We start from the raw sequence: 15,734 nt of genomic DNA, 5'->3' as shown, positions 1-15,734 counted from the left end.
AGACTCAGGAAACTACTAACCATGCTACTGTTCTCCCTCCCATCACACTCTGACCTCACAGATACAGGAAACTACTAACCCTGCTACTGTTCTCCCTCCCATCTCACTCTGACCTCACAGACACAGGATACTACTAACCCTGCTACTGTTCTCCCTCCCATCTCACTCTGACCTCACAGATACAGGACACTACTAACCCTGCTACTGTTCTCCCTCCCATCTCCCTCGGACCTCACAGATACAGGAAACTACTAACCCTGCTACTGTTCTCCCTCCCATCTCCCTCTGACCTCACAGACACAGGAAACTACTAACCCTGCTACTGTTCTCCCTCCCATCTCACTCTGACCTCACAGATACAGGAAACTACTAACCCTGCTACTGTTCTCCCTCCCATCTCACTCTGACCTCACAGACACAGGATACTACTAACCCTGCTACTGTTCTCCCTCCCATCTCACTCTGACCTCACAGATACAGGACACTACTAACCCTGCTACTGTTCTCCCTCCCATCTCCCTCGGACCTCACAGATACAGGAAACTACTAACCCTGCTACTGTTCTCCCTCCCATCTCCCTCTGACCTCACAGACACAGGAAACTACTAACCCTGCTACTGTTCTCCCTCCCATCTCACTCTGACCTCACAGATACAGAAACTACTAACCCTGCTACTGTTCTCCCTCCCATCTCCCTCGGACCTCACAGATACAGGAAACTGCTAACCCTGCTACTGTTCTCCCTCCCATCTCCCTCTGACCTCACAGACACAGGAAACTACTAACCCTGCTACTGTTCTCCCTCCCATCTCCCTCGGACCTCACAGATACAGGAAACTACTAACCCTGCTACTGTTCTCCCTCCCATCTCCCTCTGACCTCACAGACACAGGAAACTACTAACCCTGCTACTGTTCTCCCTCCCATCTCACTCTGACCTCACAGATACAGAAACTACTAACCCTGCTACTGTTCTCCCTCCCATCTCCCTCGGACCTCACAGATACAGGAAACTGCTAACCCTGCTACTGTTCTCCCTCCCATCTCCCTCTGACCTCACAGACACAGGAAACTACTAACCCTGCTACTGTTCTCCCTCCCATCTCACTCTGACCTCACAGACACAGGAAACTACTAACCCTGCTACTGTTTTCCCTCCATCACGTTTATTTCGAAGCCATTAATGTAATTTATTTCTACAAATATTTTGAAAACTTTTAATCTTTGTTTAACCTGTTAGGGCTAGGGGGCAGCATTGACACGGCTGGATAAAAAACATACCCGATTTAATCTGGTTACCACTCCTACTCAGTAACTAGAATATGCATATACTTATTACATATGGATAGAAAACACCCTACATTTTCTAAAACTGTTTGAATGATGTCTGTGAGTATAACAGAACTCAAATGGCAGGTCAAAACCTGAGAGATTCCTTTACAGGAAGTGGCCTGTCTGACCATTTCTGGAACTTCTTTGCCATCTCTATCATTTACTAAGGATCTCTGCTCTAACGTGACACTTCCCACGTCGTCCATAGGCTCTCAGAGCCCGGGAAAAAAGAGAATGTCGTCATTCCAGCCCCAGGCTGAAACACATTATCGCCTTTCTCAAGTGGCCCATCAAGAGACACTAGCTTATGCGCGTGACCCCGACCGCCCCCGCCTTTGGGATTTTTTCCTCTGTTTGCCGAAAAGGAGATTCCCTGTCGGAATTTTATCGCTTTTCTACGAGAAAAATGACGTAAAAATTGATTTTAAACAGCGGTTGACATGCTTCGACGTACGGCAATGGAATACTTTGAATTTTATTGTCAGGAATTGCGCCAAGCGCGCGACACTTCTTTACTATTTCGGATAGTGTCTGGAACGCACGAACAAAACGCCGCTATTCGGATATAACGATGGATTATTTTGGACCAAACCAACATTTGTTATTGAAGTAGACGTCCTGGGTGTGCATTCTGACGAAGACAACAAAAGGTAATGACATTTTTATAATAGTAAATATGATTATGGTGAGTGCTAAACTTGCCGGGTGTCTAAATAGCGAGCCCGTGATGCCTGGGTTATGTACTTAGAATATTGCAAAATGTGCTTTCACCAAAAAGCTATTTTAAAATCGGACATATCGAGTGCATAGAGGAGGTCTGTATCTATAATTCTTAAAATAATTGTTATGCTTTTTGTGAACGTTTATCGTGAGTAATTTAGTAAAATGTTAGCGAATTCCCCGTAAGTTTGCGGGGGGTATGCTAGTTCTGAACGTCACATGCTAATGTAAAAAGCTGGTTTTTGATATAAATATGAACTTGATTGAACAAAACATGCATGTATTGTATAACATAATGTCCTAGGGTTGTCATCTGATGAAGATCATCAAAGGTGAGTGCTGCATTTAGCTGTCTTCTGGGTTTTGGTGACATTATATGCTGGCTTGAAAAATGGGTGTCTGATTATTTCTGGCTTGGTACTCTGCTGACATAATCTAATGTTTTGCTTTCGTTGTAAAGCCTTTTTGAAATCGGACAGTGTGGTTAGATTAACGAGAGTCTTATCTTTAAATGGCTGTAAAATAGTCATATGTTTGAGAAATTGAAGTAATAGGATTTTGAAGATTTTGAAAATCGCGCCACAGGATAGCAGTGGCTGTTACGTAGGTGGGACGAATTCGTCCCGCCTAGCCTAGAGAGGTTAAATCGAAATATCTTTGCAGCCACTTCTAAATATACCTGAGAACAAACACATTTTCTTCAAGTGAAATTAATATCTATATAAACAGGGCCTGGAACACCGCAGGAGCGTGTGTCAGTCCGAATGGCATCACCAGGAAGTCATAGTTCCGCTAGCCGTGTTGAAGGCTGTCCTCCACTCATCTCCTTCCCACATCCACACCAGATGGTAGGTGTTCCGAAGGTCCAACTTTGAGAAAATAGTAGCCCTCTGGGGCGGATCGAAAGCCGAGGCGATGAGTGGTAGCGGGTAACATTTTTTTAACCGTGATGTCATTCAGGCCCCACTAGTCGATACATGGACGCAGGGTATTGACCTTCTTTCCCACAAAGAAGAATCCTGCGCCGGCGGGAGAGGCGGAAGGGCGAATGCTCCCAACAGCCAGTGAGTCCTCGATGTACTCCTCCATGGCCTTGGTCTCAGGACCGGACAGGGAATATATCCGGCCTCGAGATGGTTTGGTCCCCGGAAGGAGGTTAAAACCTGTTGGGGCTAGGGGGCAGTATTTGCACGGCCGGATAAAAAACATACCGATTTAATCTGGTTACTACTCCTGCCCATTAATTAGAATATGCATAGAATTTGTAGATTTGGATAGAAAACACTCTAAAGTTTCTAAAACAGTTTGAATAGTGTCTGTGAGTATAACAGAACTCATATGGCAGGCCAAAACCTGTGAAGATTCCATGCAGAAAGTGGAAATCTGATTTGTGGAATCACCTTCAACACTTTGCCTATGAAACACACCGTGAGTTAGGATTCATTTAGCACTTCCGAAGGCTTCCACTGGATGTCAACAGTCTTTACAAAGTGGTTTGAGTCTTCTCCGGTACAAACTGACCGAACGAGAGGACTGGAAAGTTGGTCATAGAGGGAGGGCCATTACTACTATGACGCGGGCGCCCGTGGGTACCCTCTCGTTCAGAAACATTTAGTAAGACAATGCAATCGTCCGCCTTGAATTTTATTGAAGCTCTGATTGAAAAAGGCCCTAAAGATTTATGTTATACAACGTTTGACATGTTTGAACGAACGTAAATATATTTTTTGCACATTCGTGACGACAAGTAACGCGGCCTCGTACATTATGAGTAGCCTTCGGAACGCGCTAATAAAAAGGAGCTATTGGGACATAAATTATTAACTTTTTCGAACAAAACTACATTTGTTCTGGACCTGGGATGCCTGGAAGTGCCTTCTGATGAAAATAATCAAAGGTAAGGGAATATTTACAATAGTATATTTGATTTTAGATGGTTCCAAGATGGCGCTAACCTGTATCGCCTAGCCTATTTTTCTGAGCATAGCACCTCGTTTATTGCAAAGTGTGATTTCCCAGTAAAGTTATTTTTAAATCTTGCAATGCGGTTGCTTTCACGAGATGTAACCTCTTACATCTACACGTTCCGCTAGCGGAACACCTGCTCCAATATCCAATGATAGGCGTGCCGCGAATTACAAATTCCTCAAAAATACAAAAACTTCAATTTTTCAAACATATGACTATTTCACAGCATTTTAAAGACAAGACTCTCCTTTATCTAACCACACTGTCCGATTTCAAAAATGCTTTACAGCGAAAGCAAAACATTCGATTATGTCAGCAGAGTACCCAGCCAGAAATAATCAGACACCCATTTTTCAAGCTAGCATATCCTCTATGGGCTAGGTGGGACGCAGGCGTCCCACCCGTGGTGCACTCCATCAACAGCAGGTGCATTTCAAGAGCGGCAAAATTGAATCCAAATAAATGTCAAAATTCAAATTTTTCAAACATACAACTATTTTACACCCTTTGAAAGATAAACATCTCCTTAATCTAACCACGTTTTACGATTTCAAAAAGGTTTTACGGCGAAAGCATAAATTTAGAGTATGTTAGGACAGTACATTTACAAGAGTTGTGTGTAATGTTTTGTCAATTCAAAGACAGGGTCACCAAAACCATAAAACCAGCTAAAATGATGCACTAACCTTTTACAATCTCCATCAGATGACACTCCTAGGACATTATGTTAGACAATGCATGCATTTTTAGTTCTATCAAGTTCATATTTATATCCAAAAACAGCGTTTTACTATGGCATTGATGTTGAGGAAATCGTTTCCCTCCAATAACCGGCAGTCAAGTCAGCATCACAAATTAAATAATTAAAATGAGAAAACATTGGTAAAATATTATATTGTCATTTAAAGAATTATAGATTTACATCTCTTGAACGCAATCAACTTGCCAGATTTTAAAATAACCTTACTGGGAAATCACACTTTGCAATAATCTGAGCACTGCGCCCAGAAAAATACGCGTTGCGATACAGACTAGTCGTCATGTTGGGGAGATCTAAAATCGAAAATACTATGTAAATAATCCATTACCTTTGATTCTCTTCATCAGATGTCACTTCCAGGTATCACAGGTCCATAACGAATGTAGTTTTGTTCAAAAAAGCTCATAATTTATGTCCAAAAATCTCCGTCTTGTTAGCACATGATCTAAGCCCGCCGGACTTCACTTCATGAACGAGGGGAAAAAATATATTTACGTTCGTTCAAACATGTCAAACGTTGTATAGCATAAATCATTAGGGCCTTTTTTAACCAGAACATAAATAATATTCAAGGTGGACGAATGCATACTCTTTTATAACGTATTGGAACGAGGGTACCCAACATGAACTCACGCGCCAGGTGTCTAATGGGCCATCATCGTTCCATGGCTCTTGTTCGGTCAGATCTCCCTCCAGAAGACTCAAAACACTTTGTAAAGGCTGGGGACATCTAGTGGAAGCAATAGGAAGTGCCAAAATATTTCTCAGCCCCTGTGTTTTTCAATGGCATAGGTTTAAATGTAATACAACACATCAGGTATCCACTTCCTGTCAGAAAATGTCTCAGGGTTTTGCCTGCCAAATGAGTTCTGTTATACTCACAGACACCATTCAAACAGTTTTAGAAACTTTAGAGTGTTTTCTATCCATATATAATAAGTATATGCATATTCTAGTTACTGGGTAGGATTAGTAACCAGATTAAATCGGGTACATTTTTTTTATCCAGCCGTGCAAATACTGCCCCCTAGCCCTAACAGGATATAATGTCACAAAAAACAAAACCACAGCTAAATGCAGCACTAACCTTTGATGATCTTCATCAGATGACAACCCTAGGATATTATGTTATACAATGCATGCATGTTTTGTTCAATCAAGTTCATATTTATATCAAAAACCAGCTTTTTTACATTAGCATGTGACGTTCAGAACTAGCATACCCCCCGCAAACTTCCGGGGAATTTACTAACAATTTACTAAATTATTCAAGATAAACATTCACAAAAAGCATAACAATTATTTTTCGAATTATAGATACAGAACTCCTCTATGCACTCGATATGTCCGATTTTAAAATAGCTTTTCGGTGAAAGCACATTTTGCAATATTCTCAGTAGATAGCCCAGCCATCACGGCTAGCCATTTAGACACCAACCAAGTTTAGCCCTGATCAAACTCCGATTTACTATTACCAAAGCTTCATTACCTTTGTTGTCTTCGTCAGAATGCACTCCCAGGACTGCTACTTCAATAACAAATGTTGGTTTGGTCCAAAATAATCCATCGTTATATCCAAATTGCGGCGTTTTGTTCGTGCGTTCCAAGACACTATCCGAAATGGTAAATCAGGGTTGCGAGCATGGCGCAATTCGTGACAAAAGATTTCTAAATATTCCATTACCGTACTTCGAAGCATGTCAACCGCTGTTTAAAATCCATTTTTATGTCATTTTTCTCGTAAAAAAGCGATAATATTCCGACCGGGAATCTCCGTTTAGCTAAACAGAGGAAAGAAAACAAAGCTTTCGGTCGACGCGGGCACGAGCCTGAGTCTCACAGTACTGTAACCAGCCACTACCCAAACGCGCTACTTTGTTTCAGCCAGAGCCTGCAAAGCCACGATTCAGCATTTTGCCGCCTTCTGAGAGTCCATGTGAGCCGTAGAAAGTGTCACGTAAGAGCAGAGATCCCCTGTAATAGATAGAGATAATCAACAAGGCCAAGAAATGGTCAGACAGGGTACTTCCTGTAAGAATCTTCTCAGGTTTTGGCCTGCCAAATGAGTTCTGCTATACTCACAGACACCATTCAGACAGTTTTAGAAACTTTGGAGTGTTTTCTATCCAAAGCTAATAATTATATGCATATTATAGTTTCTGGGCAGGAGTACTAATCAGATTAAATCGGGTACGTTTTTTATCCGTCTGTGAAAATACTGCCCCCTAGCCATAACAGGTTCATCTATAATTCTTTGAATGACAATATTATAATTTACCAATGTTTTCGAATAGTAATTTTGTAAATTGTAGCGCTGATTCACCGGAAGCATTTGAGGGAAAATATTTTCTGAACGTCATGCGCCGATGTAAAATGCTGTTTTTATATATAAATATGAACTTTATCGAACAAAAAATGCATGTATTGTGTAACATGATGTCCTAGGAGTGTCATCTGATGAAGATTGTCAAAGGTTAGTGATGTATTTAGCTGTGTTTTGGGTATTTGTGATGCATGCTATTTGCTTTGAAAATGGCAGTGTGATTATTTTTGGTAGGGTACTCTCCTAACATAATCTAATGTTTTGCTTTTGCTGTAAAGCCTATTTGAAATCGCACAACGTGGTTCGATTCAGTAGAGGTGTATCTATAAAATGGTGTAAAATAGTCATATGTTTGAGAAATTGAAGTTATAGCATTTATGAGGTATTTGTATTTCGCGCGACACGATTCCACTGGCTGTTGACTAGGGTGGGACGCAAACGCCCCACGTTGCCCAGACAGGTTAACGAGTCTGACGAAGTCGACGCGAACGATATACTGCTTTCTCGGGAACAGGCCCAGATCTCCATGATTTGCATGAAGAGGTGGTGGAGAAAAAGGGTCCGGAGGGCAGGCTGCCTTCTGAGAATTCGTAGGCGATCGAATAAACCCCCACTTCCTTCCATTCTGCTATCAAATGTGCAATCTTTGGACAATAAAATAGTTGATCTACGCGGAAGATTTAGCTACCAACGGGACATTCAAACTGTGATATCTTATGCTTCACGGAGACGTGGCTGAACGACGACACTATCAATATACGCTGCACCGGCAGGATGGAACAGGGGTGGCGGACTATGTATTTTTGTAAATAACAGCTGGTGCACGATATCTAAGTACTTCTCGAGCTGTTGCTCGCCTCGATTGCATAAATATGAACTTGATTGAACAAAACATGCATGTATTGTATAACATAATGTCCTAGGAGTGTCATCTGATGAAGATCATCAAAGGTTAGTGCTGCATTTAGCTGTGGTTTTGGTTTTTGTGACATATATGCATGCTTTGAAAATGGCTGTGTGATTATTTTTGGCAGGGTACTCTCCTGACATAATCTAATGTTTTGCTTTTGCTGTAAAGCCTTTTTGAAATCGGACAGTGTGGTTAGATTAATGAGAGTCTTGTCTTTAAAATGGTGTAAAATAGTTATATGTTTGAGAAATTGAAGTAATAGCATTTATGAGGTATTTGTATTTCGCGCCACACGATTCCACTGGCTGCAAACGTTCCACCTTGCCCAGGGAGGTTAATCAATCACAGAGAATAAAGGAAAGCAGCGCTACAGTGAACCTTGAGGTCCCCAGTCCAGGGTTTCCCACCCTCTGATCAGGGACCACCAGGGTGTTTCACTTTTTTTTTTCCCCTAATCTGGCACACCTGATTCAGTCTACTAACCATCAACCCCTTGGCTAATTGATGCAGATGTGCCAGTCTAGTCATTTCCGAGGACAGGCTTGGAAGGTACCGCACCAAGTAAGCAACCCTGGTCCTGGAGTGTTTTTCATTTAACCGACCTGGAAGACCAGGTGTTGAATTTAGGCAATCACTGAACTGATCAATTAGCTAAGTAGCTCAATGTGGTCTCTAGTTGTAACAAAATCCTGCAGTACCTGTAGCTCTCCAGAAACAGGTTTGCCTAGTCAGAGCTTAGTCTGCCAATCATTCCTTTAGCTTGTGGAGTTAAATACTGCCCTCCTCTGGCTGCTGTGCAGAATGAGCTGTGTCAAGTAACTAAAAGCCTCTGGGTAAACTAGTGTGTGTTTGGTTTTCTGTGGTCCTCATCTGATACACCTGATTCAGTCTAGTAATCATCAACCTCATGACTAATTGATGCAGGTGTGCATGTCTGGTGAAGCCAGAGGAGAGGGTTGGGAAGTACTGCACCTTGTAGGCAACCGTGGTCCTGGAATGGAGCAGGCACATCATGTTTTGAATTTAACCGACCTAGAAGAACAGGTGTGTTGAATTTAGGCAATCACGGAACTAACCCCTACTGTGTGAGACTGGATTTGAATAACCCTAGTCTAAGCTTTCTCTGTCAATCATGCCTTTAGCTGATTAAGTGAAATGCTTCCCTCTTTTGGTAACTGTGAAGAATGCTCCATGTCACTGCAGCCTACCTAGACCGAAGCATCTGTCAACTCTCTATTTAAAATGTTTGTTTCCCCAGAATCCAACTCCTAAATAAGTGTGTTGCCCATTTGCAGGTGTGAGACATTCATATGAATATAAAACCCCCTTTGGCAGATCAATAAAATATCAATGACTAAAATATATCCTTGATTGTTGTACTATTTGATGTTTATTGTCAACCTGCCTCATAGACAAACCACCTAGACTGTGTCTGACATCTGTCTTGACTACTACTGACTAAAACTACTGTGTTCTAATCATACTACATACTACACTGCTCAAAAAAATAAAGGGAACACTTAAACAACACATCCTAGATCAAAATGAAAGAAATAATCTTATTAAATACTTTTTTCTTTACCTAGTTGAATGTGCTGACAACAAAATCACACAAAGATAATCAATGGAAATCCAATGTATCAACCCATGGAGGTCTGGATTTGGAGTCACACTCAAAATTAAAGTGGAAAACCACACTACAGGCTGATCCAACTTTGATGTAATGTCCTTAAAACAAGTCAAAATGAGGCTTAGTAGTGTGTGTGGCCTCCACGTGCCTGTATGATCTCCCTACAACGCCTGGGCATGCTCCTGATGAGGTGGCGGATGGTCTCCTGAGGGATCTCCTCCCAGACCTGGACTAAAGCATCCGCCAACTCCTGGACAGTCTGTGGTGCAACGTGGCGTTGGTGGATGGAGCGAGACATGATGTCCCAGATGTGCTCAATTGGATTAAGGTCTGGGGAACGGGCGGGCCAGTCCATAGCATCAATGCCTTCCTCTTGCAGGAACTGCTGACACACTCCAGCCACATGAGGTCTAGCATTGTCTTGCATTAGGAGGAACCCAGGGCCAACCGCACCAGCATATGGTCTCACAAGGGGTCTGAGGATCTCATCTCGGTACCTAATGGCAGTAAGGCTACCTCTGGCGAGCACATGGAGGGCTGTGCGGCCCCCCAAAGAAATGCCACCCCACACCATGACTGACCCACCGCCAAACCGGTCATGCTGGAGGATGTTGCAGGCAGCAGAACGTTCTCCACGGCGTCTCCAGACTCTGTCACGTCTGTCACGTGCTCAGTGTGAACCTGCTTTCATCTGAGAAGAGCACAGGGCGCCAGTGGCGAATTTGCCAATCTTGGTGTTCTCTGGCAAATGCCAAACGTCCTGCACGGTGTTGGGCTGTAAGCACAACCCCCACCTGTGGACGTCGGGCCCTCATACCACCCTCATGGAGTCTGTTTTTGACCGTTTGAGCAGACACATGCACATTTGTGGCCTGCTGGAGGTCATTTTGCAGGGCTCTGGCAGTGCTCCTCCTGCTCCTCCTTGCACAAAGGCGGGGGTAGTGGTCCTGCTGCTGGGTTGTTGCCCTCCTACGGCCTCCTCCACGTCTCCTGGTGTACTGGCCTGTCTCCTGGTAGCGCCTCCATGCTCTGGACACTACGCTTACAGACACAGCAAATCTTCTTGCCACAACTCGCATTGATGTGCCATCCTGGATGAGCTGCACTACCTGAGCCACTTGTGTGGGTTGTAGACTCCGTCTCATGCTACCACTAGAGTGAAAGCACCGCCAGCGTTCAAAAGTGACCAAAACATCAGCCAGGAAGCATAGGAACTGAGAAGTGGTCTGTGGTCTCCACCTGCGGAACCACTCCTTTATTGGGGGTGTCTTGCTTATTGAATATAATTTCCATCTGTTCTCTATTCCATTTGCACAACAGCATGTGACATTTATTGTCAATCAGTGTTGCTTCCTAAGTGGACAGTTTGATTTCACAGAAGTGTGATTGACTTGGAGTTACATTGTGTTGTTTAAGTGTTCCCTTTATTTTTTGGAGCAGTGTATTTAGAATGTAGCCTGGTGAGCCGGCCGCTTCTCTCACATTGTTTCGCTATGTCGTGTCATTTGTATCATTAATGCGATGACGATTATTTTATGAACTCAATTAACTACCACGTTCAATTATTACGCAATTAAATTAATCATATAACTAATTAAGTAGTAATCTTGGGGCACCCTGGAAGAAGTTTGTTTAATGAGTTACCGTTTCCCAAATTCACTCAATATCAGAATATATCATTATCATTTTAGTTGTCCATTAATTATTATTTACCTCATCAGTCTCATTCTGAATGTTGCAAAATTCTTGGATATCTGCACAAACCCTAGCATAAATGATGAATCAGCGATATACAAATTGTATTGTGTTGTATTATGCAAGACACCACTCTACAAAATAAAATGTGTTATTACCATAGAGAATTAGACAATGTAGGGTTCCCCTCTGCCTATTGGCTTATTTGCATATTCAAGCCTGTCTCAAAATAGATCGCCCCTTTAATTAAGACATAAGCTTTTTACCTGATTGGTTTTTCAAAGACAGCTTGAAATGTATCCTACATGTTGTGTGTTCTTGTAGGAAGCAGTAACTCCCCATTACTGACCTATACTAATGTATAACTGTAATGAACACGAGGGGAGGCAGAGAGCTGGTTTCAAACGCAGCAGGTGTTTATTGCAAAGGACCACAGGAGGAGGCAGGTAGCTGGGTCCAGGGGCAGCAGAAGGTCATACACAGGGGGTTCAAAAAGGCAACAGTACAGGAAGGGAAATGGCTAGTGACGTAGTCCAGGAGATCAGGAAATAGGTAGGTAACAGGATATCCGATAGGCTAAAGTACATGCAGGGAATAGGCAAACAGCATTGTTATTGAGGCAGGCAAAAACTATCATACACGGGAGGCGTAATTCATGGAAACACAGCACTCCGAAAGACGTGTGTCACAAAACAAACAATACATCACAGTGACGGGATGCAAAGAACTGAACTAAATAGTGTGTGATAATGACCTACAGATGTGTGAACAGGTGATTAGAATTCAAGTAATTGGGATCTGGGCAGTGAGCTGCATTCAGGGGATCTGTGTGTTTGAGAGTGTGAGCTGGAAAGTGGGCTGGAGAGTGAGAGTGCGTTCAGGGGATCTACGTGTTTGAGGGTGTGAGTTGGAAGCAGATGTTACAATAACTGGGCTAATAACTCTTCAACTAGCAAAGATTATCAAAAATGTGCACACGAGCGACTCTGCGCTCTGATCTGAACTGATGTGAAATGCGCATTCACTCGCGGGTTATTTAAAAACCACTCGTGGGCAACCCCCTTTCAAATAAAATTTTACTCCATTCTGCTCTCGGTCTGCCTACAACAAAATCGCAGACTCAATCTTGCAAAGTTATATTTGTTTTGGTTTGTTGCATTGAAAAGAGGCTGATATAATATTGATTCGATCCCTGAAAAAAACGTTGATCTATATAGTGCAAACTAATGGGGCGGAACTCAGTGAAGTTCAATCTCTTCCATCTCTGTAGCACGGCGTTTCTTCCTGGAGGAAATGTGCAGCCTGTTTTTTTGGGCCTGTCACTTACAGTAGCAATAAGAAACTGTGTTTTAACCAGTGGCAATATGTATCAATCCTTTCCAGATAACAGATGCATCAAAGTCTCTCGAGAGAAGCATTTTTCTCTTATACAACCAATATGACTACAGAGAGAGACCAGTTACAATAACCTGACTAAAGAGAGAGACCAGTTACAACAACCTGACTAAAGAGAGAGACCAGTTACAACAACCTGACTAAAGAGAGAGGCCATCTCAGGCAAAGCTTTTTGTGATAGGTGAGATATAAACTATGGTTAATTAGAAGTAAAATCAACAGCAATAGTGTGTATAAATATATGGGTTTGTGAGTATAACGATACTTGCTAACTTTCTCAATGAGTTCACCTTTGCTATTCAACAGAGCAGCATTGTCAGGAGGGATGGAGATACTTTGACTGCAAGTACTACTTCCTCTCCTACTGAGAAGAAAACCTGGGGTGTCCACCGTCCTTCCACCATTTCAAACAAGTCAAGTTTGTCAACTGGGTTGGTTTTTCTATGGATTGTAGCTGTAAGGGCACAGATATACAGATGAGTCCTCTATCTATCTCTATGGATCAAGGTCAAAATAATAGAAGGAAGAAACTGAGCTTGTAGAAAACAGCCAGTAGGGGGAGACAAACACTTATAAAAGTAGGTATTATACACAACAAGAGGGAGTTTTCTGACCAGCATCACATTGACAAGCAGATTATAGACAAACAGAATGTGAATAATGACATTAAGGGCACGTCTCAAATGGCACCATATTCCCTGTATAGTGCACTACTTTTGACCAGGGTTCATCCCTATATAGGAAATAGGGTTCCATTTGGGCCTCATGGCACCCACCAGCACCTCGTCAGGAACGGATGTAACCCTGTCCGTTGTCAGCAAAGTAAGTGTCTTGTTTCAAAACTCTGAAATGGCCTCCCTTTCTCATATCCTCTCTCCCTCACATCTACTGATTTGAAAGCAATTGGTTGCTGAAAGCTACCAGTTGTAATCAGCTACATTAGCTCTCTCTCTCTCTCTCTCTCTCTCTATCCCCTCTCCCTCTTCCCCCCTTCTCCTTCCCTCCCTTCCTCCCTCCAGGTGACAGATTTTACCACTCCCCAGAACGGGCTACCGGGCATCTCCTCCAAGAAGCCAGGGTTCAATTGCTTCTACAGTTTTGTTTCAGTATTGCAGTTTAACGGACGCCCGGCCCCGAAGGACAATTTTACAAACACGGCCACAAAGAGAATTCAGATTTGAAATGTACCTAATAAGACACTTTAGTCATCACCTTTGCGCAAAAAACATCCAATGTATTATTCAAATTGTTGTCGCCTGATTTTTTTTACATTCATCCAATGTCTGCCATGTTTTTGGATGATGTAATGACATCGTTGCTGCTCGAGCTGAGTGCTACTGCGCATGTGATGTTGGGCTGTGTAAACCAGATGCAACCAGGATATAGATGTCCATGAACCTGCGTATGAGAACGTGAATACCTTGAAAACAACGGGCAGACATCTTGGACAATATCTCCAGTTCTTAATATACTTCAGTGGTTTCCTCCAACAGCCCGGTAGCATGCAGCTCCTCAAACTGGCAGCCCTCTGCCAACCTCACCGACGGTATCAACGGGACGGGCATCGTCTGAGTCACCCTATGCCAGGGCAACAGGACCCTCAAAACTTCTACGGTGGTGGGCCCCAGGGCCGATAAAATGACCCGGGTGGCCAACATCAACACCTGCTGTTCAAAGAAGGTGGAACTGGTGGTAGTGGAAAGGGCAGGCAACGTGGGTGTGTGTCTGGGCTCAGTGAAGGACTCTGTGGGGGTGGTTGTGAGCTGTCGTGTCTTTGGGGGTACCATTAAACTGAAGATATGTTTATCAATTAACTCCCTGTAATTATTATCACGCGATTAAACCGATGAATCGTTCAATTGTAATTAACTAGGAGATCGGGGCACCAAGGAGAATATTCAGATTACAAAGCTATAATTTTCCTAATATAACTTTCCTGTACTATAATATTATATTCTATTATAGTATAGGCCGATTATCTTCTGGTTTAAATGGTGTATTTTACCTCGAGTCCAGTCTCATTCCAAACGTCGTAAATTGTTGTATCTGCACGAACCCAGTCTTTACTAAAATCATCCATACATCAATTGTCTTAAAATCATTTATTTACTACACTAAGTAATTAACAGAAAACATACAAACAGTAATTATCGTCACAAAGGATTGGTAGAGGAATGTGCCCTTGTGGGCTAAAACAGGCAGGTCGGCCTGTTGAACAATGGATCATAAAAGGTCAGCTGTGGCACACCGAGTTCATTAATATTAACAATTGACAATTGAAGGCTCACTCATTCGGGAACAATTGCAATCAATATATATTTACGCTCAGTGTGTCGTTCTGATTCTTGTTGGAGAGTAGTTCTGATGGAGAGTCTCTCTCTCGGTTAGAATGGATTTTTCAAAGCGACAATTATTAATGTCGTCATCGAATGGTTGTTTCGTTGGTCTTTGCGTTCAATGATATAATTTACTTAGCTGCAGACTAATAATTAATATCAAAGACTTGTTCTTATTCTGTCGGTATCAATAGTCTAAAAGTTAACCACGTGGTATGGTTCACTTTCAGTAGAGGAATTGGATGGTAAAACCTATAGGCCATAGAGTGTAGGCCTGGTCTGAAGAAATGTAAATCAGGGGGTGTTTTATAGTGCCCATAGAACAGGCTTGTCAAATGACACCTGGTCCTGTATGTGTCCCTGGGGGCGGGCCGATGAGTGAGCTAGACTTGGTTACAGAAATACAATTCTATCACATTACATCAGTACATAGCATCTCAATGTCTTACAAAAGCTTTATCCTTATTAATACATTCTATACAACCATTATGTTGCAAGTCTCAAGCTGATGCTATTATATAAACAGTTTTATGGTAATATGGCTATATTGTCTCTTCTGAGTATCACAAAATTGTACCAAGCGGATCAGTTCGTAGCTGGATTCTTCACCAATCTTCCATACCTTCTCCAGCACACACATGTCGCTCGGTTCTCCAATTCTATGA

Source organism: Salmo salar, chromosome 08 (assembly GCF_965601325.2).
Source record: "Salmo salar chromosome 08, fSalSal1, whole genome shotgun sequence".
NCBI lineage: Eukaryota > Metazoa > Chordata > Actinopteri > Salmoniformes > Salmonidae > Salmo > Salmo salar.
This window is presented reverse-complemented; position numbering follows the sequence as displayed.